This window comes from Rhipicephalus sanguineus, chromosome 11 (assembly GCF_013339695.2).
Source record: "Rhipicephalus sanguineus isolate Rsan-2018 chromosome 11, BIME_Rsan_1.4, whole genome shotgun sequence".
NCBI classification, from domain to species: Eukaryota; Metazoa; Arthropoda; class Arachnida; order Ixodida; family Ixodidae; genus Rhipicephalus; species Rhipicephalus sanguineus.
In genome coordinates this window covers 94,727,726-94,750,670 of record NC_051186.1, presented here as the reverse complement: position 1 = coordinate 94,750,670, position 22,945 = coordinate 94,727,726, and positions in this window count along the sequence as shown.

The following is a 22,945-nucleotide window of genomic DNA, read 5'->3' as shown; positions in this document are numbered from 1 at the left end:
TTTTTTCAGTGACTTGTTTCAAAGTGCATCATGCGTTTTGTACCGTTTAAAAACAACTAAAGACGAATCCAGAGCTGCCTTGATTACACGGGAAATTTTGCACCGTCGCGACGACTTGGGCGTTTGCGGCGTGCTCTAAACGAGCTGGTGATGCTGTTCTTGCCGCACAATTCATTGCTCTAAAGGAGGAACTTCGAAGCCAAAACTACTGCTGCTCGTGAATTTTACTTTCGAGTTACACTTCCCGGTTTGCTTAGAAATAATCCACGTAAGTTTGGAAGTCTGTTCCTGCCAATGGATTCTACCACTGATACATTTGAAATAAATGACACAGTTACGGGTGATACTGCTCTTATTGCAAATGCATTTAATGATTACTTTCAATCTGTTTTTACACTCGATAACTCCGTTGTTCCTCCTTTCATAGGGCATACTCCTAGTTCTATTGACGATATGTTGTTGTTCAAACCGGTGTGCTGAATCTCATTTTAAAACTCGATCCGAAGAAGAAAGGTAGTCCTGATAACATAGACAATGAATTCCTCCTTAGGTACTCCTTATGGACTAGTCGGTATTTAACTATTATCTTTCAGAAATCTCTCTCGACGTCTGTTGTCCCTACAGCATGGAAATCGGCTAAAATTCTTCCGTTATTCAAATCCGGAAAAAAGCAGTCCTTATTGAACTACAGACCCATCTCTATCACATCCCATTCTTGTAAAATACTCGAACACATAATCTTCAACGCAAATCATAACATTTTTAGATTGCAATAATGTTTTATCTGTTGCCCAGCATGGTTTTCGCCGCGGGTTTAGTACCATAACCCAGCTCAGTGAATTCACCCATGATATCCTCCAGGCCCTTGATGCTGGTGATCAAATTGACGCAATATTCATAGACTTTTCCAAAGCTTTCGACACTGTTTCACATTACAAACTGCTAAAAAAGCTCACTGTTATTCTTAAAAACGAAGCATTAGTAAACTGGATTTCTTCTTTCCTATCCAATAGGTCTCAGTACGTACTCTTCAAGTCTTCTCATTCCTCCACTTGTACTGTAACGTCTGGCGTCCCACAAGGTCCAATATTAGGCCCACTCCTATTTCTGATTTTCATTAACGATCTGCCAAGTAATATTCCTGTTAAAATCCGCATGTATGCTGATGACTGCGTTTTGTATCATACGATTAAAACTGCTCATGATCAGATCATCCTTAACGATTCATTTGCATCATTTCAATCATGGTGTGACACTTGGCAAATGCAAATCAACTTTCGAAAAACTGTATCCATGTCATTTACCAAGCGTTCTTCCCCCCCTCCATTTACCTATTCCTTTAATGGTTGCCCTCTCGGAAATGTTTCGCAATACAAATATCTAGGTCTCCTTTTCACTCAGGATTTATCTTGGTCTCATCACATCGAACTCATGTGCAACCGTGCGCTTAGAAAGTTAGGCTACCTGCAACGCACATTACGTTCAGCACCTCTCAGCATAAGACTTCTCACTTATAAAACACTGGTTCGTCCGATATTGGAATATGGCTCTGTTGTGTGGAACCCACACAAGATGTCGGATATCAACAAAATAGAATCTGTTCAGAAGAAAGCAGTACGCTTCATTTATCGTCGCTTTGACAGGTATTTTTCACCTAGTTCCCATCTTCCTATCTTACAGCTTACCAGTCTCTCTTCCCGTCGTCACGTTGAATGTTTGAAGTTTCTTTATACCTTAATTAATTCTCCACGGTTTCCCCTACTCAGCAAATACATCGCACCTGCTAGACCAACAACCACCCGAAATTACCATGAGTTGAACATGACTACTTTTATCCATCGTACGGTGGCTTTTAAATATAGTTTTTTTGTTCATTCTATTGAATTGTGGAATGCGCTGCCCGGTTACGTTCGATCTTTATCACTCGATGACTTCTTATTGTATATTACTAACCATTGATGTTCAGCGCACTTGTTATGCTCTGCTATGTATATATGTATGTATTATGCTCTTCTATGTATGTATGCATTTGCCCACTCCTGCGATAGCCCTGCGGGGCTGCAGTATGTTGAAATAAATAAATAAATAAATAAATAAATGTCATAAGGCGTATATGATGTTGAGGTGCGGACTTCGTTGCCCCTTCATTAGGAACTCCTTGCGATCAGTGACATAAAGAGCCAGATGTTCTTGAGTCGGACTCTTGAAGCGAAGATGAGGTCTATCAAATGCATCTGAGGCCATAACGCGCCCCTAGCGGTCTCAACGCAAACCAGAACACGCGCCGAGAGAGAGTGCTCATACCGCAGCGCCCGTAGCGGTCTCCATTCAAACCAGAGCACGCGCGGAGAACGAGCGCTGCTACTGCTATCGGACTCCGTGTAAACCAGAGCTACGCTAGACGCGGGAGATACAAGGCTCGGCCTTAAGGTGCTTGGCCCCTAAGGCAGCTACAAGTACGCGCATGTCGTCACAAACGCATGTGTGACATTTGCGGCGCTTTTCAAAGAAACAGCGTGTGCGAACGCATCATCACCGCCACTCAGTCAACATTTCGACATTTCAGAAGTGCAGCAAGGCCAGTGTGATTGTCGCACTATCTCTGTGCCAACTGAACGTCACGCCTTCTACAGGCGTGTTCGTAGGTGGTTATTCTAGTTCGCGCAAGTTATTCCGCTGCACCTGGAGCACGGAAATTTCCACTCTCGAAGGCAACATGGGCGCACATGCAGCACTCTCTGGCAGCTTGTATCACCTAAACCGAATAATACGTCGAATATTATGAAGTTCTGTCGCAGCTCATAGCTTAATCGTGCCGCTCGCTGGCGTTGTGGCGTGAGAACTGCGCCTCGGCACGAGCAAATGCGGTGGGAGGACCCGAGCCTTGCCTTCGCGCCTGTCAATGAAACTACTTGACAAGCGAGCTCGGCTTCAAACTCGTTGATTCTGAGAACGTCCCAGTTCAACTCGTGACTGTCGCACTATAGTGCCGGTGTGAATCAAGCGCTTCATGCGGTGGAGGCTCAGGTTTTTTGCGCTAATTGTGGATGCGTTGGCAGTGCGACGACATAGCCCAAGGCAGACACCTGGCACGTCTCAGACGCCACTAAATATTTTGACGTGGTCTTGACGTCGACGAAGGCAGCAGTCAGCACGTCAGAGATGAAACTGTTTATTTGAGCGAACTTGTAGCCGAGAAACTGAAAGTCAAACTGCAGCAATACACTGATAGCGGCGAACAGAGCGTCGACCGTCTATCAACTGACAAGCGGTGAAGCGCGTGGGCATTTATACATGTACCGTCGAATATTCCAGCGTTATCGCTGGTTGCCACGCAAACTCTAGAATAAGCTCGAGTGTTCGCGTCTTGCGCGCAATCTTAAGAAAACGATCTACAATAACCGGGAAGCTTCTCGAACAATGAGACGTGGTTTGCGCTGAGCGTTGCTGACAGTCTTTGTGGGCGATATCCGAATACAGCAAAAGTGATAATAAGAAACGCACGTGGCAATATGTACGACTTTGTAATAATTATCAAGGTCTTAATTAGCCAGAACCTTGATTTGCAGGATCTTAATTAACAAGATCTTAATTGGTGTTTTCGTAATATGTACGGCCTTAAAAATATATAACCTTACATAACCTAAATTACCAAGGTCTTAATATGATGAAGAGGACGAAGACAGCGCGCGCCAGCCGAGCAACGCGCTAGAAGGTAGAGGCCGATCATGATGATTATACTTTTTGTTCCCTCTCCACGGCCTAACGGCACGCTTAAACAGCTCCGCTATTAAAACATCGCTATGTTAACTAGCGGGATGATTGCACAACCGTAGCGTTCAATTGCGGCATAATGCCAATATCAAAACACAACATGTGGCCTCGGTGATTACCTCCGACCTAGTGCCGTTTAATGGCGCTTGGTAGTACCTCATCTCGGAGACCACTGTACCAATTATTCAAAAGAATATTTGGTGCAGGCATTAAACGCTTGAAAATGAGTTTACGCAGCCCGTATCTCTAGAAAATGTCATTAGTAAAAATTTGACACTTTCGTTGGACGCGTGCATTTTTACGTGTTATACTTGTCTCAAGAAGAAACAAAAAAGCGTTGGAAGCAATTGGTAGGTGGTTCGAGCAGCGCTTTTCTTCGCAACTATCACCGCCTGCTTTGCTTGCATTAGGTAATGACGACTTCACAGAAATTTCCGGGGCTGAATTATCAGAGGTTTTAGCTAGCCTTCCATCAGGGTCTCCGGTCGATGACGGAGTCACGTCCGCCATGCTGAAAATGACGAATAAGGAATGACAAGACTATTTATTACACATAATCGATTACTCAGTAAAAATGGCATCAGATTGCAAAATAGCTAAGGTGATACCATTACTTAGTTCAGTGTGAGGGGTATGTATTGGAGAACTTTAAGCCCATTGCGCTAACTTCAAATTTTGTAAAATTAATAGAGAGAGTTTGAAATATTCGTACAATACGTTTCAATAATGAGAGATAAATCTTATATCCGTCCCATGTTAGCTTTAGATCAGGATGCACTATATGGCAGGCGCATATAGATCTCGAAAGTCGTATTCAATTAGCTAGGCGTGAAAAAAAAATATGTGGCGTTAGTCACTCTCGACATCGAAAAAGCATATAACAGTGTTGAGCACATCGTTTTAATGAATCATTTATTGCTTCCAAGGAGCATATCGTCTTCTACGCACGTAGAATCAAGAGATGTACCGCAAGGGGCAGTCCTTTGCCCGGTATTGTTTAATATTCTCGTGAATTCTGTTCCACAAGAGGACGGGCACACATATGTGTATGCTGATGACATTGCATTTTTTTCTTCCGCAGATGGTATTCACAAGTTATTCCAAATATTGCAATCATACTTATAAATTCTAGAAAGTTGGCTTGATGGTATACATTTGTATTTAAATGTCAGCAAATTCTCTGTAACAACATTTCCATTGAAGGACCCTATTTACATGTTGCTTTCTTATCATGTCATGAATATTCCACAAGTAGAGAATGTAAAACATCTGGGTGAGATATACGACCGATATATGTCTTGGAAGGCTCACATTGAATACATCGCAGGAAAGGGTGTTCGAGCGATTGGATTGTTAAGAAAGACCAGCAATAGTCGGTTAGGTATGCGGAGAAAAACGGTTTTTATCAGTATATTGCATGTATGTTCGCCCAGTTCTTGGATTCGGGTGAATATTATACGCTGGTGCTCCTGCTTATAAGCTTCATCCTCTTGTAGTCCTTGAGAGACAAGCCTGGAGATTATGTTACGCCTTCCTAAATTTGTGGCAATCAAGATCTTGTATCTGGAAGCTAGGCTCCCCTCAATTGCTACCCGTTTGAAGTTGTAAGCAGCTCAGTCATTTCTAAGGCTGTATGAATCTCCCGAAGATGTTCAGAAACAGATTTTATTGCCAGTCCTTATTTGTTTTTGGAGTATAGTGGCCGAGATTACATAGAGCTGAAATTCTGGTTATACCGAGCTTTCTTGACATTTTAAGCGTTCAAAGTAGGGACATATGCCTTTAATCAGTAATAGAAACTCTATTAAAATACAGTTTGGCGATATTTTCCCAATAAATGCAAAACTAATACCTTCCTGCTTGTCAAATGCTATATTAAGTGATTACCTAGTACATACCCTATTGCAACACCCAGCGCCACTGGGTACCAGCGTCCAGTGTCATGCCTGATTATGGGCCCAGCGTCGCGCTGGATACTGGGCCGCTGGAGCAGCGTTTTACTGGGAGGCGCTGGGTACTCAAGCGCAAAACGGCTCTACAGCGTTAAAACGGCGGTGCATACGTCCCCTACACAAATATGTTAGTAAACAAAAGTTATAAAGAAAGCATTAGTGCAATAAAAAAAAAGAGAAAAAAGAAGCTCCACCACGAGGATTCGAACTCGCCGCCACTCAATCAAGCGAGTACTCTACCATTGCGCCACACTGAAACATGCCGACATGGCTGTATAAAGGGCTGGTCAACACAGTAAGACAGCGTTTCGTTTCATATATTGCTGTCGCGTATTCAAGGAAGACGCGATCTTCCTTTCCAAATCAAGCTTGCTTCTTTATTAGACACAAACAAAGGGTTGCCGGCAACGAATGAAAGGCCCAAAGTGGGAAGAGCGCTAAGTTTCTTTAAGAATTCCCTTTTTCATTCCGAAAACTATCAAATGGATCGAGGAGCAGGGTACAGTTTGACGGCTGTTACTGCCAATTTTTAATAGCCGTTTCTCGCCCTTGCTAATGATCAACATGTACAGAAGCTTTATGAATACTTGTTCGATAAACACGGGCTTACATGAATCCATACAGAGTGGTTTCCTCGCGTAGGCGACGATATTACTGGGGGCGGGCGTGGCTGTATTCTGATTTGCAGTTCTATCGATACCTACAACTATAAAACCGCTCAGCAAAAACAAATACAATTCGTGGAAAAAAGATGCCGGTGTGTTAGTTTACTAACGCGTATCAGTTGACACATATGTGTTCTCACGTATGAGTCAGAGAAGTACCGGCGAGTGGGGCTGGCTGCTTTCGGTGAGCCTGCGTTCGTTGCTGAAAGCGCGTCGCATCGATCGTCATCGCTCCTTGTGCGGACACCGTACACAATAAAAAATGGTTCATTTAGGTTAACGGATGTCCAGACTATACTTTACAGTAATTCTTACACGTTAGAATTGCGTGTGCTTAAACCAAGAAGCGCCGGTGGCATGTGGACGGACTCGGCCGGTACGCTAGGCCTAACGCTCGCTGGGAGCCGCACTGGGTAGGACCGATCTCGGCGCCGATGAGTTGCGATGGTTGAAGTTTGTGCATTTTGGCCTCGAAACCTTTTTAACTGTTACCTAACGTATAGCTGAAGTAAGTGGAAGTGCAAGAATTGCCCGAGATGCGTATCCGGTGTGGCGATATCTAACGACGGCTGTTTTTCCGGCCTCCTTGGGAGGGATCGCGAAGCCAGAGCTCATTTACTTCTTGCCAACTGCACGGCGATGTAACGATTTGCTCTGTATGTTCAGACGGACGCCTCCAGACTTATAAACATTACAATATGAAGTCATTACCGCAACACATCACGGGTGCAAAACCGATATATATGCGCGGCATGCACAAAATGTGTATTCATTGCTGCTATGTGCTCCGCAAAAATTAACGGCGTTATTGGCACTGCATGAATAATAAAAAAAAAGCGTGCTAGAAAGCAAAATGATCAGTGTTGGCTACTTTTGGTTAATAAATATTTTTCTCCACATTCGACAGGAAAACATTGAAAGTGACTGTGATTTCACATATCACGTATATCATAAAAATAGTGCGCATCTCATCGTCGTTCTCTGCCAAGCTAGAATTTGTGACGCATGTTTGGGACCCGTTAGGATAGCATCTATCGGTACCCTCGAATAAAACATTCGATATTCAACGATACCAAAGCATTCCGCCGCGCATGATACTGAAAGCAGCGCGCGGAACTGGCAGAAACAGTGCAGGCTTCAGTATGTGCCAGCGCACGCCAGTAAAAATTCCAGCGTCTCCAGCGCTTCCCAGTGAGCACCAGCGTCACAGCGGCAAAGCCAGTGCCCCTACCAGTGCGACCCAGCTCTTTCCCAGTGCTTTCACCGGAGTCCCAGTGAATTCGAGCGTATACCAGTGTTCCCAGTGCCAAAAAACGTACTGGTATCACGCTGGGGGTACTGGAACGGAGCTGGTTTTTGCAATAGCGTATGCCAATAAAACCAATCATAGCGACTGAGGCTTCACAGAAAGAAGAAAAATGTGGAATTGGGATTTTCTCTCCTACTCAAGATTGGTCATTTTCTCTTTGCCTTCCAGATTTTATGCCCGCGTTTGTTAGCAGAATTTTTAGTGTTCATTCTTGCTCTCCGTAAATTAACAACGTCAAAAAGTTCTGGAATAATTTTGACTGATTCTCGATTGGTATGTTCCTCCCTCACTGCAAATCAGGAATCACACGTTCTGAGTGCTTTCGAATCATTAGTCCCACCGCATATAAATTTGATCAAGTTGGTTTGGATTCCAGGACATAAAGGGCTGTCTATGAATGAAATGGCAGATGCGCTAGCAAAGACATCTTTGAATGGCCCGGTTATTCAGGTATTACCAATATCCACATTCATTATAGCTGCGAGACTATAAGGAGGAAGTTGTTAGATGAATTTTCTGCACAGTCAATAACGAACCCAATAGAATTTCAGCATTTCAATCATTATTGCAATTGTAAAATATGTTAAACACGAGCATTTGAAGTCGCAATCACTAGACTACGTTGTCAGACGGCATACCTATTTTTTTATTGACACAGAGCTGGTCTGGAATCTTCCCGTAATTGTTCCTTTTGCGGAGTACATGAGACGACGGAAGATTATCTGATTCACTGTAATGAATATTCTACCTTGCGCAAAGTAACTTTAGGTACCGTCTTTCGACTCCTCAGATAAGGTTTAAGTGCACCAAATGTACTTTCTTTCGGGGCTTTGTCCTTTGGAAACAGTGACGGGAAGATTGCCGATATCGTGCAGGGGTTTCTTAAAGGTTCACAGACATTTAGGCTATTAAACTAATCTGTACTTTTGTTTTAGATGCGAAGCATTTTATGGCGGAGTTCAAACCGGTGGTGGTGGTGGTGTGCGGCGTGACCACCCTTACTGCGCATGCACGAACCCTCTCCACACACCTCCTCTCCCCTTCCCTCTTCGCTTCTCCCCTCCATCTCTCTCATTTTCTCCCTCCCCACTTCCCCTGCTCCTCTCCCCTCCCCCTCTCCAGTTCCCCTCTAAAACGCGGGCTCGACATGCCGAAACGCTGCTCCGCATGGCCTCATTGTCCCCTTTAGCGGATATGGCGTGATTTTAGATGCGAAGTATCTTAAGGTCGAGCTCAATCCGGCGGTGGTGGTGGTGGTGGTGTGCGGCGTGACCACCCTTACTGCGCATGCGCATACCCCCTCCACACACCTCCTCTCCACTTTCCCTCTCCCCTTCCCCCACTTTCTCTCTCCACTTTCCCTCTCCACTTTCCCTCTCCCAATTTCCTCTCCCCTTTCCCTCTCCCCTCCCCCTCTCCCTCTCCCCTCCCCCTTTCCACTCTTCCTCTGAAACGCGGGCTAGACATGCCGAAATTCTCTCCTGCGCAACGCCGCGATGAGCTCGAGCGCATGCGCGTCCCCTCCCCTTCTCTCTCCTCTCCTACGCTGCCCCCCTCTCGCCCGCCTGTCGACCGCGTTCCCCGCTCGCCCTGTGAGAATTAACGGCCAGGCTAGATGGAAGATACGACGCGCGTAGCGTCTCTCTTCGCGTTCCACGACGCGAGGTCGGTAGCATGGCCAAGGAACGCCAACGGAACGCGATCGTGCAAGTGCTCCGGCTTCGCATCGCCTCATGGTCCCCTTTAGCGGGAGATGGTGTAACTTTTTCTACTTTTCCGAATTTCTTTATTATTTCTTTTATTCAAGTTCTCCTTTATTGAAGTTCTCCTCCTATGCTTACAATAACGCGATAGCGTTAGAGCTCGTGTCGCAGAAATTCCGGTGTCGGCGTCGTTGGTTGTGAGCGAAAAATCGTCCGTGACCGAAAAATCGAAAGAGAAGAAATAATATACGCAATAAAAATCTTCGATCCCATTGAGGATCGAACCAGGGCCGTTCGCGTGGCAAGCAGGTGTCCTACCACAAAGCCACAATGTTACTTGCCACTGCTTTGGAAAAAACACTGCATAAATGCCAGTAGAAGGAGTCTCCTTCACGCATTTAATGTTGTATGGCAGAAGCGCACAATCGCGCAAGGCGACGCTTAACTGCATCAACTGTTTTAGTGCGTTTTTGGTGCGTGAAATACTTTGAAGTACACAGCCATGTGAACACCAACTTCACATCTTTTGCACTCACATCGGCTCTCGGACTTCTTGCCGTGTGCCTTGCAAACTAAGCACAGCCTTGAGGGATTCTTCTTTAATTTGTTCGGCAGGTGCCAAGAGGAAAATTAGCCGATTGGAATATTTCTTGCCGCATTGGCGAGGCCATCAAACTACGTTCAAGTTAAAGAAACACACACACAAAATTACAAACAGCTCCAAAATGGACAACTATGTCCATCCAGCGGAAAACATATCAAACAAAGCGCAAACATTATAGCCAACTCGGAGGCCATGCGACTACAACAGAGCTTTGCTAATCGATGAGTGCGGCGGGACATTCATCGTCAAGTAGTGGCTCTCATGTCAGGGTTGTCTTGGCGACGCCGACGCTTGGCCTCCACTTCTCGAGCTCAAGTTCTGCGTCATTTTGGCGTCGTTGACGCCTGTGATTGACATCACGATGCCGACGCTTCATTTCAGCTTCCCTGGCTCTCAGCAAGCCAACTTCATAGCGTTGTTGGCGTTTGACCTGCGCTTTCCTGGCCTGACCACGTCGCGCGCGCGTGCGTGTGTGTGTAACAGCACACATTAATAAGTGTGCACTTAGTGATTGAAGTGCTCACTAGGTGCCTGATCTCGCTGTCGCGTTCAACTCTTAAAGGTAAAGCTTAAGGGTCCCCCAATTTTTATATTCTATTATTCTATTATTATTTTTTTAAATGCGAAGCGTTTCTTAGCGAAATTCTGCGACTTTGAGCGTATCTATCTATCTATCTATCTATCTATCTATCTATCTATCTATCTATCTATCTATCTATCTATCTATCTATCTATCTATCTATCTATCTATCTATCTATCTATCTATCTATCTATCTATCTATCTATCTATCTATCTATCTATCTATCTATCTGGCCGCCTACGACTATGTGCTCTCCTGGCTGTTTCGTTAATCGGACGTATACCGAAATTGGTATGGCATAACATGACCGTATTACGGACATAAATGACAGCCCAGAACATGAAAATCATGACACGCATGTCATAAACAGCATGATTTACCTTCCACGGCCTTGGGGTTCTTGCGGCTGATCCATTAATTTCATGTATACCAAGATTGGTATGGCGGACAAGAGTTCATGGCGAACATAATGACAAGTCCTAACGTGCAAATCATGAAACGCATGTCATGTGCAGCATGATTTACATGACATGGTCTCAGGGCTCTAGCGGATGTTTAAATGAATGGATATATACGAAAACTAAGTATGACGAGACATTTCTGTATGAGGAACCTAACTGACACGTGGTAACATGAAAATGAAGACATGCATGTCATATACGACATGATTTACATGCCACGCTCATGGAACACTCGCGGCCGTTTCGCTAGATTTATATGCACGAAAATTGGTATTGCGCGATGTGACTGTGTGAAGAACATGGAAAACAGGTGGTAAGAAGAAAACCATGACATCCATGACATTCATGTCATGATTTACATGCCACGCTCATGGTGCATTCACGGCCGTTTCGCTAGCTTGATATACACCAAAATTGGTATTGCGCGACGTGACTGTACGACGAACGCAAATGAGAGGTGGTAACATGAAAATCATGACGTGCATGCCATGTATGTCATGATTTACATGCAGCGCTCATGGTGCATTCACGGCCGTTTCGCTAGCTTGATATACACCAAAATTGGTATTGCGCGACGCGACTGTATGACGAACGCAAATGAGAGGTGGTAACATAAAAATCATGACATGCATGTCATGTACGACATGATTTACATGCCACGCTTATGGAGCACTCCCGGCCGTTTCGCTACATTGATATACACCAAAATTGGTATTGCGCGATGCGACTGTATGACGAACATAAATCACAGGTCCTAACATGCGTATCATGTTATATGCATGTCATGTACGGTATGATTTACATGACACTGTCGTGGTGCACTTCCGGCCGTCTTGTTAACTGGATATATACAAAAAGTGTATGGTATGACACGAGTGCGTGAACATTAATGGCAAGTTATGCATTGTATATACCAGAATATACGTTTCATAAGCATGGTATATACCAGATTTTGCATGCATGCGTGCATGGCAAGCATGCGATATATGGTGAACTAGATGCCATGGCATGAATGATTTCATTTGGCTCAAAGACAAACAAGGCGATGTGGAAGCTCTCTGCTGGCTGCTTCGCATTACATCGATTCCCACAGTGCGTAGTATCTGCCGTATTTTTTTTCATTTTGGCTTCTTTCATCTTGAAGAGAAACAAATTATGCTTTACTTTAAGAATCATATTGTAAAAGCTATGCGGTTCTTGGTCAATCCCTCAGCGTGCGTGTGTGCCAGAGTTTGTAGGATCTACTCTACTTTACATACTTCGTTTTCTTTTGACACTCGCACCTGCTGTACATGGTAGTGGGGCTTGGCCACTTAATGTGATATGTACTCGTTCGCGCGCTTACGCCACCGACGGCGACGGCGATGCCGCTCAACACAGGAACGGGCGCCTAAGAGCTGCGCTCAAATGTCGTAGAATTCAACTAGCCAGCCGCGCGAGGATGATGGAGGCACGGTGTGTACTTATTTAGGTCATTCTCTGTCCACTGTTCACGCTGTTGGCTAGCAGCTACCGCAAAACAAAATATTCTATTCTACTCTGCTTACTTTACCATATAAACTGGAAAATCTATCATGCTCAGATTGTATGCCATAACCTTTTATACTCAGTTTCAGTTTCGGCACGCAAATAACCACTAGAATCCCTGTGGATATGCCCCAGCTTTGGTTCGGTCCCCATCTTTTCAACAATCAGCCTTCTTTGTTCTTTACCTCACCTCGCCATAGTCGTTTGCTCATAAGCGTATTTCGATTTGCACTTCAGAAATATTATGATTAAAAGAACGTCTACAGTACTTCGAACAAAAGACTCCATAATCTAAAACCACGTCTAGGAAGAGCCCTCAATTAGCTGAAAGGATTAACTACGTCAGCTCGAGCAGTTCCCATCGCCAATCGCGATGCCACATTGCCAGTTCCACCCTCCTGCGATCCTGCGTCGCTGTCCCTTCCTGTGCTCGTCTGCAGGGCAACGTAAGCGCATTTACTTCATTCCCTCGTTTACTTGCTTCCCAGGCGCAGTCCGGTCCCTTATAAGCAGATCGTTTCCGGTTCCGCCGCGACCGCCGTGAACAAGCTCCTTGGCCTGCCCGCCATAGATCAAGGGATGTGCGGTTGGGTGGAGAATGTTGCCCTGTGCACCGTGGGTGCCTTCCATTAGCGCTCGGATCATCAAACCCGTATAGTGCGGTGCTGGCATCGTTCGCGAAGCAACAAAAAAGATACAAGTAAGTGGGCTGATGGAACGCCAATGAAGGGCTCGCGAAGGCAACAGAGTAACGTGGCGGCCCTGCTACCGCTCTCGCAGCCAAATTCGATTAGCCTGGAGTCAATCAGGTGAAGCGTCGCGGCGGGCGTTGTTTAGGATTAGGATGAACACGGCCGCGCGACGATGTTGACGGGAAGGTCCATGTTCTGCAGAAGTTAGCAGGAAGGTTTCATTACGCGCGCGCAGATTCTCGGGGTTGTAAAGAACAAAATTCATGCCCTGCACTGGGTAGTTAAGTAGCAGGTTCTTCGACCCTAGTTATCACTCCCCATTCAATCGCCACCAGGCGAGAACACACAGCCGCGGTATATTTGCGAAGTCGGGTCAAGTTGACCCCCAGAACTACCGAGCAGCTACGAGACAGCGGGAACAGCGCAGTTCGGTTAATGGCATACTCGCGCTTCGGATACGAGAAATGAACCTGTTTACGAAAACTGTTGATCTGATAAAGGAGCCTGCTGAAAACCAAAGACACGGGGAGGCGCTTAAGCGAGCGCTCGACAAGCGCCATAACAACACCGCCGATATTAATTTAGGTGATCTAGTTTTGACACGGAACGGGTATGGCAGTAATAGTACATAACTTGTGGGACCATTTAAGGTGCCAATTTAACATTCAAATTGTGACAGCGACGGAAAATATTGTTCTACCTCTTCGTCTGCCCGCAGATCCCTGTAGAAGCAGATTTTCGTTGAATTTGGCTCACTAAGCTAATGCCACTAAGGGGCCTAATTAAACACGATCAAGTCTAATTTACACAGAAATATACAATCGGGGCTACACGCTCCAGTAATCCGTGTCGACTTGGTGAATAATAGCGCGCGAGGTGTCGCTATGCTAGTCACGCGCACTCACCAGTTCGCTTTCTGCGCAGAAAAAAATAAATGCCATATTGTACACATGCTGTCGGATCCCCGTGTGGAGAAGCTTTAGTCGGCGTATGCAAGCAATGATGTGTTTGTGGACCTTTTGAAGTACAGAGCACTGATACGACCAAGCTGGACACACAGCCAAAAACGCTTCGCTCAGCAAAAACGTGTCGAATCCATGCATGACGAATGGATAGCGGAGGGTGATGACGGCATCAAAAACATCACAGTACCATCATCCTTTCAGTAAGATGGCCTAAGTGATGACAAAAAACAGTAGCGACGGTCTGCCGATGACAGCGTGATGTCGATGGCACGATGACAGCGCTACGACCTTGCACGAATGATGATGTTAGAGCGCCAAAGGTGTGACGATGGCTGCCAAACGACGATCACAGAACGAAGATGAGATGACAATATTGGAATGAGGAATGTTGACCCCCTCGACATCGTTGCTTTACTGTATGAGCGAAACATTTTGCCCAGCTTCACTGACTTACCGTCGCGAAGGCTGATGAAATAGCGAAGCGTTGTCCGTCGCAGTACTAGGTCGGTCGCAGTACTAGGCTTTACAAAATTTCAAATATATTTCAACGCATTTCAAAGCCAGTAGATCGGTCTGCACACGCTAAAGTGGATGAGCGGTTTCTCGATCGACCTCTTTATACCGGCGTCCTGCGTCGCCTCGCCTCGATCAGAACTACGTGGACGTTGCCGTTCACGAGCCAATTCCCGTCGACGTTTCCGACGGTGAGCTTCTTGCGGATAGCCACGACTTTAGCCATCGGCGAACATTCCTCTTATAGATAGCTTGTTCATTTTTAGTGGACCCTAGGCCTGTGGTGGGGCTTTCCCAAATTCAGTGGCACATTCTCGATAGGCTAGTTAAAGGCAGCTTAGTCAATGTTAGTGGACAGTAGCAGATTAGTGGGGTTTGCCCGATTTCTGTGGCATATACCCACAAGGCTAGCTATAGCTTCATTTTTAGTGGACCAGAAGTAGGCAGTGGGGCTTGCAGAATTTCTGTGGAACATATTCGCTAGGAGCTGCGAGCCGCGTTACACTGAGTGTCCCGGAAAAGCCTCGACCATGATCAGCTTCGCTGCTAAAAAGCTCGATAACGAATGTGTGACAACAGCGCCTTAATGATGACAGCGCTGCCAGAGCGCAAAGACCGAGGGGAGATCATTTCGATGAATGCGGCTACATGATCACAAAGACTTGACAACGACATGCTGATGACGTCAAATTGGCAGTGAAATGACTGTTTATTTCTTGCAATTTTCTTTTTTACATGCCCCAGAAACAATATATATGTCGATGGTATCTTACTGACAAATCCCGGCAGCAGTCACGCAAGATTAAGGAGACGCCATCATGTTTGGCCTCCCTATAACAATGACCACCCGAAATCCTAATAAAGAGTATGTAAACGAGCGCTTTGTGATTCTGAATCCTCAAAATTTGGCCTGCTCTTACTCCTCGAGACGAACTCGTGGCATTCATGCTAAGCTTTATGACCCAACGTCCGCTTGGCAGCTGTCACAATGTCATCTTCGAAAACGATATATTTGCCATCACCGTGCCGTAGCAGCCAATTATATGAGGAATCAGCAATTAATTCCTAATTTGGTCGATCAAGCTTGAGTTGCGTCAGTGAAGGTCGAGGAAGCCGTGACAGAGCTCTTCACTCGTGCCGGCCTTGTATCACAGGCAATGCTACGCCGCTGACATTTTTTCAGCGTCCTGATTGGAAAATCAATTGACTTGTTGGCTCGTGTCTTTCTTCCTGGTGCGAGATATCTCTGACTGCCTTCTCAAAGTTTTTTTTTCTATTTTTTTCTAACATGCGCAGCCTGATTATCAAGAAGATGATGCAAGGTCATGCATGGTGTAGAGCTTATCGAACCTGAGCGTTAGGAAGAACTGTGCAGAATTCATGCGGCAACGGGAAACAGTGCAACCGACTTCTTTTTAACCTGTCCTGATGTATACTTACAAATGGGCCGCTCACAGAGAGCAATACATAAAACTTTAATTACACGTTGCGCTGCAATTACATTCATCCCTTTCTTTTTTGCGTATTTATAAAAAAAATAACAATCAAGAGTGCTCAATCGAGACACACCAAATGGATTGTCTGAACAGGTTGTTTCGCAGCAGTTTTGATGGCGAAGCTGTAGGTAACTCGAAGCATGAGATTTTGTCGGTAAATACCCGAAGTGCATGATTTGAAAGGAAACCGGTGTTCACCTATTCAAACCGCCCCCTCCACTCGTCTTTCAGGCGGCAACCTTTTATGCCTCATCAACCGGGAAAACTATGACCGCCGGCGTCAACAATACCAGCAGTTCCAGAAATGTGAGCCACCGCACATCAATTAAAGCGTGCTAATGTCAACCAGCATTGTTTTGAATGTAAATCGGCGTAATTAGGAATGAAATGAAAGTAAACGAGAGTAATTAGTAGTAATTAAGAATGAATGGAAAGTACATGACATTAGCAGGAGTTAGGAGTAAATTATTTAAGTGAGAGCAATTAGAAATAATTAGTGGAGAGTTGAAAGAAATGGAAAATGATTAGGTGTAAGTGCACGTAAACTACGAGTGAATAAAAGAAATCATTTAATACACAAAACGAATGACTAAGCGAGAAAAATCTAAGCAAAAATATGTGATCACTAAGCAAAAAAATGATGGATGACTAAGCCTTTGCGGCTTCCGCCCCAGGTCGTCTGAGCATTCAAATAGGGGCCCTGTGAAGTTTGCTGTTCCTCCTCTACTGTACATCACCGGCGCTGCATTTGTCGCCCCAATCTCTTCATATTCAATAACCCCATTTCCTCCTGCTTTTTCGTTCATTGTGCATTAGTGTGCTCTTGTCCTCCCCCACTTTGGAGTTTACGGGAGAGTAAGGAGGGCGTGCATCAACACGCCGCTTATGAAGGCAGTGGCCACCCTAAACAACACAAGCCCACATTTGGAAATATTGGTTCCGGAGATATTTCCTCTACAAAGATTTCTCATCACTTGAAGCCTCCATCAACCCTCCATCAAACCTTCTCTCGCAGTGTTAGGATCTTCCAGAAGTCCTTGAGAGATGCTCGAAATGCACCGCTTTTTTCCAGTTTGTTAAGCAGGACAGGAATACGTTGCGTTTTTTTAGATACCCAATGTGTGACTAGGCGGGGATTTGAGATGTTTCAGATAAGATATATACAGAAAACTAGCGGTTGTTTGTGCAGATTCCCTATGCGCACGCGCAGGTTTCATGGGGGGACGCTGTTATGCAGTTTCTTTGTTACATAGCAACAATCTCACTTGATAGTCAGAACGTCCCTCGTATTCTTCTCGATTTGTCTGCATGTAATTATGCGATAATTATGTGCAGGGAAGTGATGTCATCCTACTCATCTCGACATGATGCTCTTCGGACAGGGTGGACTGTTTCTTGTTGTAAGTGTTGCACGTTTGAGCTATATAGAGACTAATCTGGACCAGTGTTCATAAAAAAAAAATTACAGTGGCTTAACTCAGCTATGCCAGGATATGCGTAGCGTTAGCAAAGGTTCAGCTGATTATTCTTCGCTTTCCAGATTGTCTAGAATTATTAGCCTTCTGTTTATTCTTCGTACGCTGAACCGCTAATTTCCAGGTAACTATTCGGGATCCGATGAGATAAGCTTCTCGGCTCTTCTGCGCCGTTGAGCAGCATTTGCGCACTCCTTCTCCATGGCGTTACTCACCTGCAAACGCCACTCAGAGGCGCTATCAAGCGGCTCCAGCGCACTGTCAGACGGCAACTGCACAGCGAAGGCGAATAGCTGAGTGCGCGCCGGCGCCAGTGTATCTGACATGGCTACGACGCCGATCCTCCCGAACGCGCAGACCAGCAGCGGCGAGTCGCGCGCGGCGGTGGCAGAGAGCGCGTGAGATGCCGGCTCCGGTGAGCCAGCTGTGTGACATCACTAATCCTCGCGCATGATCAGCATGACTCATGAGGATCGACGCGAAATCGGCTCCGGCTAGGCCAGTGTAGCTAACGCTACAAAATTCAGCAGTTCCCACGCCTTATCGGAATCGGATTTATGTGAAGTAGTCGGCAAGTTTTGTCTATGAACCATCTTTTCTTTCGCTTTGAGCCAACCTTTACGAGGTGGAGCCAGGTGTTTTCGTAAGTGTAGTAATTGTGTTCACATCGTGGGCTTACGAGGAACGTAGACTACACTGGCGTTTAAAGGGCGATTTATGGTCTGACGTAACGTCAGCACTCACGTTACAGTACAGACGCCAGTATTATCGGAATGAACTGTACTTTACGGTGCGATGATGTGAATATCATGCGTAGCTTTCTTTAGCGTATTCCTCCGGGGTCATGAACCGCTTGAATATAGCTTGCTGAGTCATAGGAATATAATTGTAATGTTTGTTACACTGCTATAAAACACTGGAACCACCATCGACGTTAACCTGACGTAACGCCTGTATTGTAGGGGTACATGTGCGGTGCTTATATGTTTTGTTATAAAATTAGCGAGCCAGCAACACAACAATTGACGCTGCACCAATCACGCATGATAGGGTGTTTTTCCAAAGCAGTTTCTGTACCTGGCGTGGCCACATGGTAGAATACCTGACTGCCACGCAGAACGCTTGGGTTCGATTTCTGCTGGTATCATAATTTTTATTCTTTGCATTCGTCTGGTGAACACTGGTGATATCGGTTTTTCTTAACGCTCTCGCATTTAAATTACTAATGCTTGTTCTCGTCCTTACCGGGTAGACAGAAACCGTCAATAATCTGTGGTACATACCCGTGTACCGCGGCCCGCGGCATGCGGGTATGCGCCACACGTCTCGAAGAAAGCGTTTGACGACGTGCGCGACAGGATTTTCACGTTATTCATATCATGACCACACTGTCATATTCGTCAGACGCTCTGATCCCCTCATGCCAATTTCGGTCTACGCCAAGTTAAGGAGGCGATCACGAGAGCTCCGAGACGTAGATAGATAGATAGATAGATAGATAGATAGATAGATAGATAGATAGATAGATAGATAGATAGATAGATAGATAGATAGAAAAAAACGCTCAAAGTGCATTTGTTTCACTAAGAAATGCTTCGCACTTAAAACATTCGAGACGTTATTACGTACGGATGGAGAGTTATCGTGACGTTCAACGAACGATTTTCATTTGGACCTAGGGGTAAAGAGCACTTGCAGCACAGATGCTTCGTGAATTCATGCTGAAGTACTTTTACAGTAGGCTGCGCAATATGTATATTTACCATCGTGCTATTTTATTGAGGTGTCTGACCATTGGGAGGGTTCTAGTAAGCATTACTAGAAGCGTAAAGGGTACGGGGGGGGGGTATTTACGGAGGTATACCACTGAACATCATATACATCCACTCAAAAACCCCAGTACATTGCACACTAGTTAACACAACACCAGATTATTTGGCATTTACTCGCCCATGCAGTAAAAGCGAAGAACGACGGGACAACATTAAGTTGAGATAGTACATGTACATAGACTCACACGCTGCTTTAAGCTTCATGTGCACAGAGAAACAACCACATAGGAACAGCTCCGTGAACGAAAAGCAAAATTGCCATCTGGCAGATAATTTTGAACTTTTTGATGAAATGAAACGCTGCATTATGCTGTCAATGCTTAGTGGCAATGAGCTCTACTCTATAATGAATAAAGGCGATGGAAATTTCTGATAACAATTCGTGAGTCTAACTGCCGGGCAGGCTTTGAGCAATGACTGAGGGATGATGAATTAAAAGGTGATGGTGGTACATAGAGATAATAAACTATAATGAAATTCCCGGAGATGAAAATGGTAGAATACGGGCAAGAAAGAGTTACTATAGAGTAAGAAGTGAAATTTTCGTAAATACACTGGAATGATGCTGTTTTTCAGCTTGAGCAACCTTTTCATCATCGCCTTTGACTATAAATTGCCTTACCACGTCCGGTTTTATTATCGGATCATGGACTTCAATGCCACCTCTTTGGTTGCGTATGGACTTCATGCTACACTGTGCTAACAAATTGAACTGGTTTTTGGTAACGACTAATCTGTCCATTCCCTTGCTTCTGTTCTTGTATTTGACAGTGCACTAGGGAGGACTAGTGATAAAGAAAAAAGTGTAAAAACCCTCAGAATTACTCTTAGGGTTGCGCTCGCCCAAATAATATCCTCCCACTAGCCCTGTGTCAGCCACGAAATCGATTGAAGGAAGACACTCAAAATAATTACGTATACGCAGTCAAATTAAAAAGGTGATGAACCCCAAAGAAAAAAAAGAAAAATGTTTAGAAAAAGTTGTCTAAAAGAACTGACCTATAGCAATGAATAATTTTCCGTGGGAGCGTTTGCAAGAAGGGCTTGCGAAATTCTCACGAAGAGCGCTTCCAGAGTGAGAGTGCCAACCACCACTGTCGCTCCTAGAGCGAATGGCGCATATATGCGACTAGTTTCCGCGAAATGGGACTGGCAGTACATTCCGGCAAGCCGCATCGGCACAGGCTTGCGCTGACGTGGCTTTATTTGCGGTACACTTGACTTATATCAGCCCATTTCCTCTGAATAAATATCACGCTCCGTTTGGGCAATGCAGGTATGCGAGAGTAAACATCGAATCAAAGACATATGGCACCGAACGTAGTCGAGGCATCTTTCTTTACCTTCTTTTTCGTCTCTTAGCACCATCGTCAGACCAGAAAGTCGAATGAATTTCCGGTCTTGGTAACTGCAGTTGACGTGCACTGGCACGTCACCTACGAAGACGACATTAGCGATCACAGTTCATCAAACACCCTCAAGCAGCCTGAGAGTTCGTTTCTTATCTGTTTGTCTCTGTGTATGTTCACTTGTGCGATTCGATTGTTTCATGTTCTCGTCTGCTTTGGGAAGTTTTGGAATCGTTTTAATTTTCTTTTGGTGCCTCTCTTGTGCTATTTTCGCAGTGTTACCCAAGATGTACGCTAAAACGAAGCTCAAGGTCACGTAAGGAAAGAAATGAAAGAGAACTTTAGGAACTTTTCCCGACGCATTGCTTGTTACTAATGTTAGTCGCAGAAAACTGCAAGAGAACGATTGCAAATTGTTTGAGCACCCTTAGAAACGCTTGTGATGCATGCATAAGGAAGCCAGGACGCGCAGAAAAAAATATTACATGCTCGCTTTTTAGGCTTGAGTATTTGACTCTGTTTCACAAGATTTGTAATTTATATAAACATATCTGTTTTGTGAGCTTTATGGGAATCAAACCACCACCACTGCACCAGCACTTGTCTTGCACAAGCTAGAGTTTTACTGAATTGTGTGAAGGCACGTCTACCTTAACAGGCAGTAATAGTAGTAGTATCTTTATTTTATTCCTTGTAATACAAGGCGCTATGCCTAATATTAGCGTCAATAGGAGATGCGAGTGTCGCACCTAACCACTTCCAACCAGCCCTGCACCAGAACTCTGCAACTATTGATGATAGTTACGATGTGTTGTGAACCCTCAACTGTGCCCTCAACGTGCTCATCACAGGGAAGCAAACAAATCGATCGGTGAGTATTATTAGCGAGTGGACAGCCTCTTTCGAACAGTGTGGTTTGCATTCTGGAGATGTATTCTTTTTATTTAATTACAGCAGAGACAATCAGGTCAACACCTATTATTTACAAGCGCATACTGATGCCATCAATGAGACTGTAATTGTTTTTTTGCATATTGGCTGGTGTAGAATAAACATTTAAAGCATCCTCCGATACCTATAAATCATATCCGTTAAAGTGACTTACATATCGAAAAAAATATTGTGTTAAGTTACAGTAAAAAAATTGCTGGATTGTATTACCTAATTTCCGGAATCATCAGAAAATATCGGAGTACTATTTAAGCATGATAAGGCTCTTCTTGTACACGCCCTGTGATGCGCCATAATGATGACAGTTTGTTTTAAGCTGGTAATCTTTTATTTTCCCTCCTGCTGGGGACAACGGCACTCTCATATACCTAAATATACATTCGCAGAGAAACAGATCTGAACAACCGAGGTCGTTGTCCCAACTAAACAATGAGTGTTATTGAAATGCCGTCACATCTTCTTCTACAACAATTAAGGTCGAGTCTTTTAAAACTGAACGAGATATTGACCCCGGTGTTGTAGGCGTTACCGAAAAAAAGTAACTAAATAGGTTGCTCGTTACGCTAACAAAAAAGGAACGCGTTACCACCCTACGTAACCTCTTAAAAAAGGTAACGCGTTACCGTTACAGTTACCCTAAAACAGTAACGCGCGTTACTTCTGCCGTTACTCTATGGTCAGAAATTTTGTTCACCGCATTTCCACTGTAGGAACACCAAATAACAGTTTTGCAAAGCTGATATTTATTATTCACACAAAAATTACATTAAAAACGACAATTTTTGAGCGAAGTACTGATTTAACGAAAATAGGTTGCACAATTGGGTCGTACCATGACAACAGTAGCGTAGCCAGAAATTTTTTTCGTCTGGGGCGGGAGGCTTTAAGCTATACTTCATGTTGTATGGTTGTGCGCCTGTTAGTATGTCTGCCTGTACATATACTCATAGAAAATTCAAAGATTTCGGGGGGAGGGGCGAGAAGGTTGAACCCCCCTCCTCCCGACCCCCAGAAATGCCAGTGCTTAGCAATAGTGGAGCGACCTAAAGTCGCCTGTACAGTTACATGTGATGGCTGCTAACTCTGTGGCACATG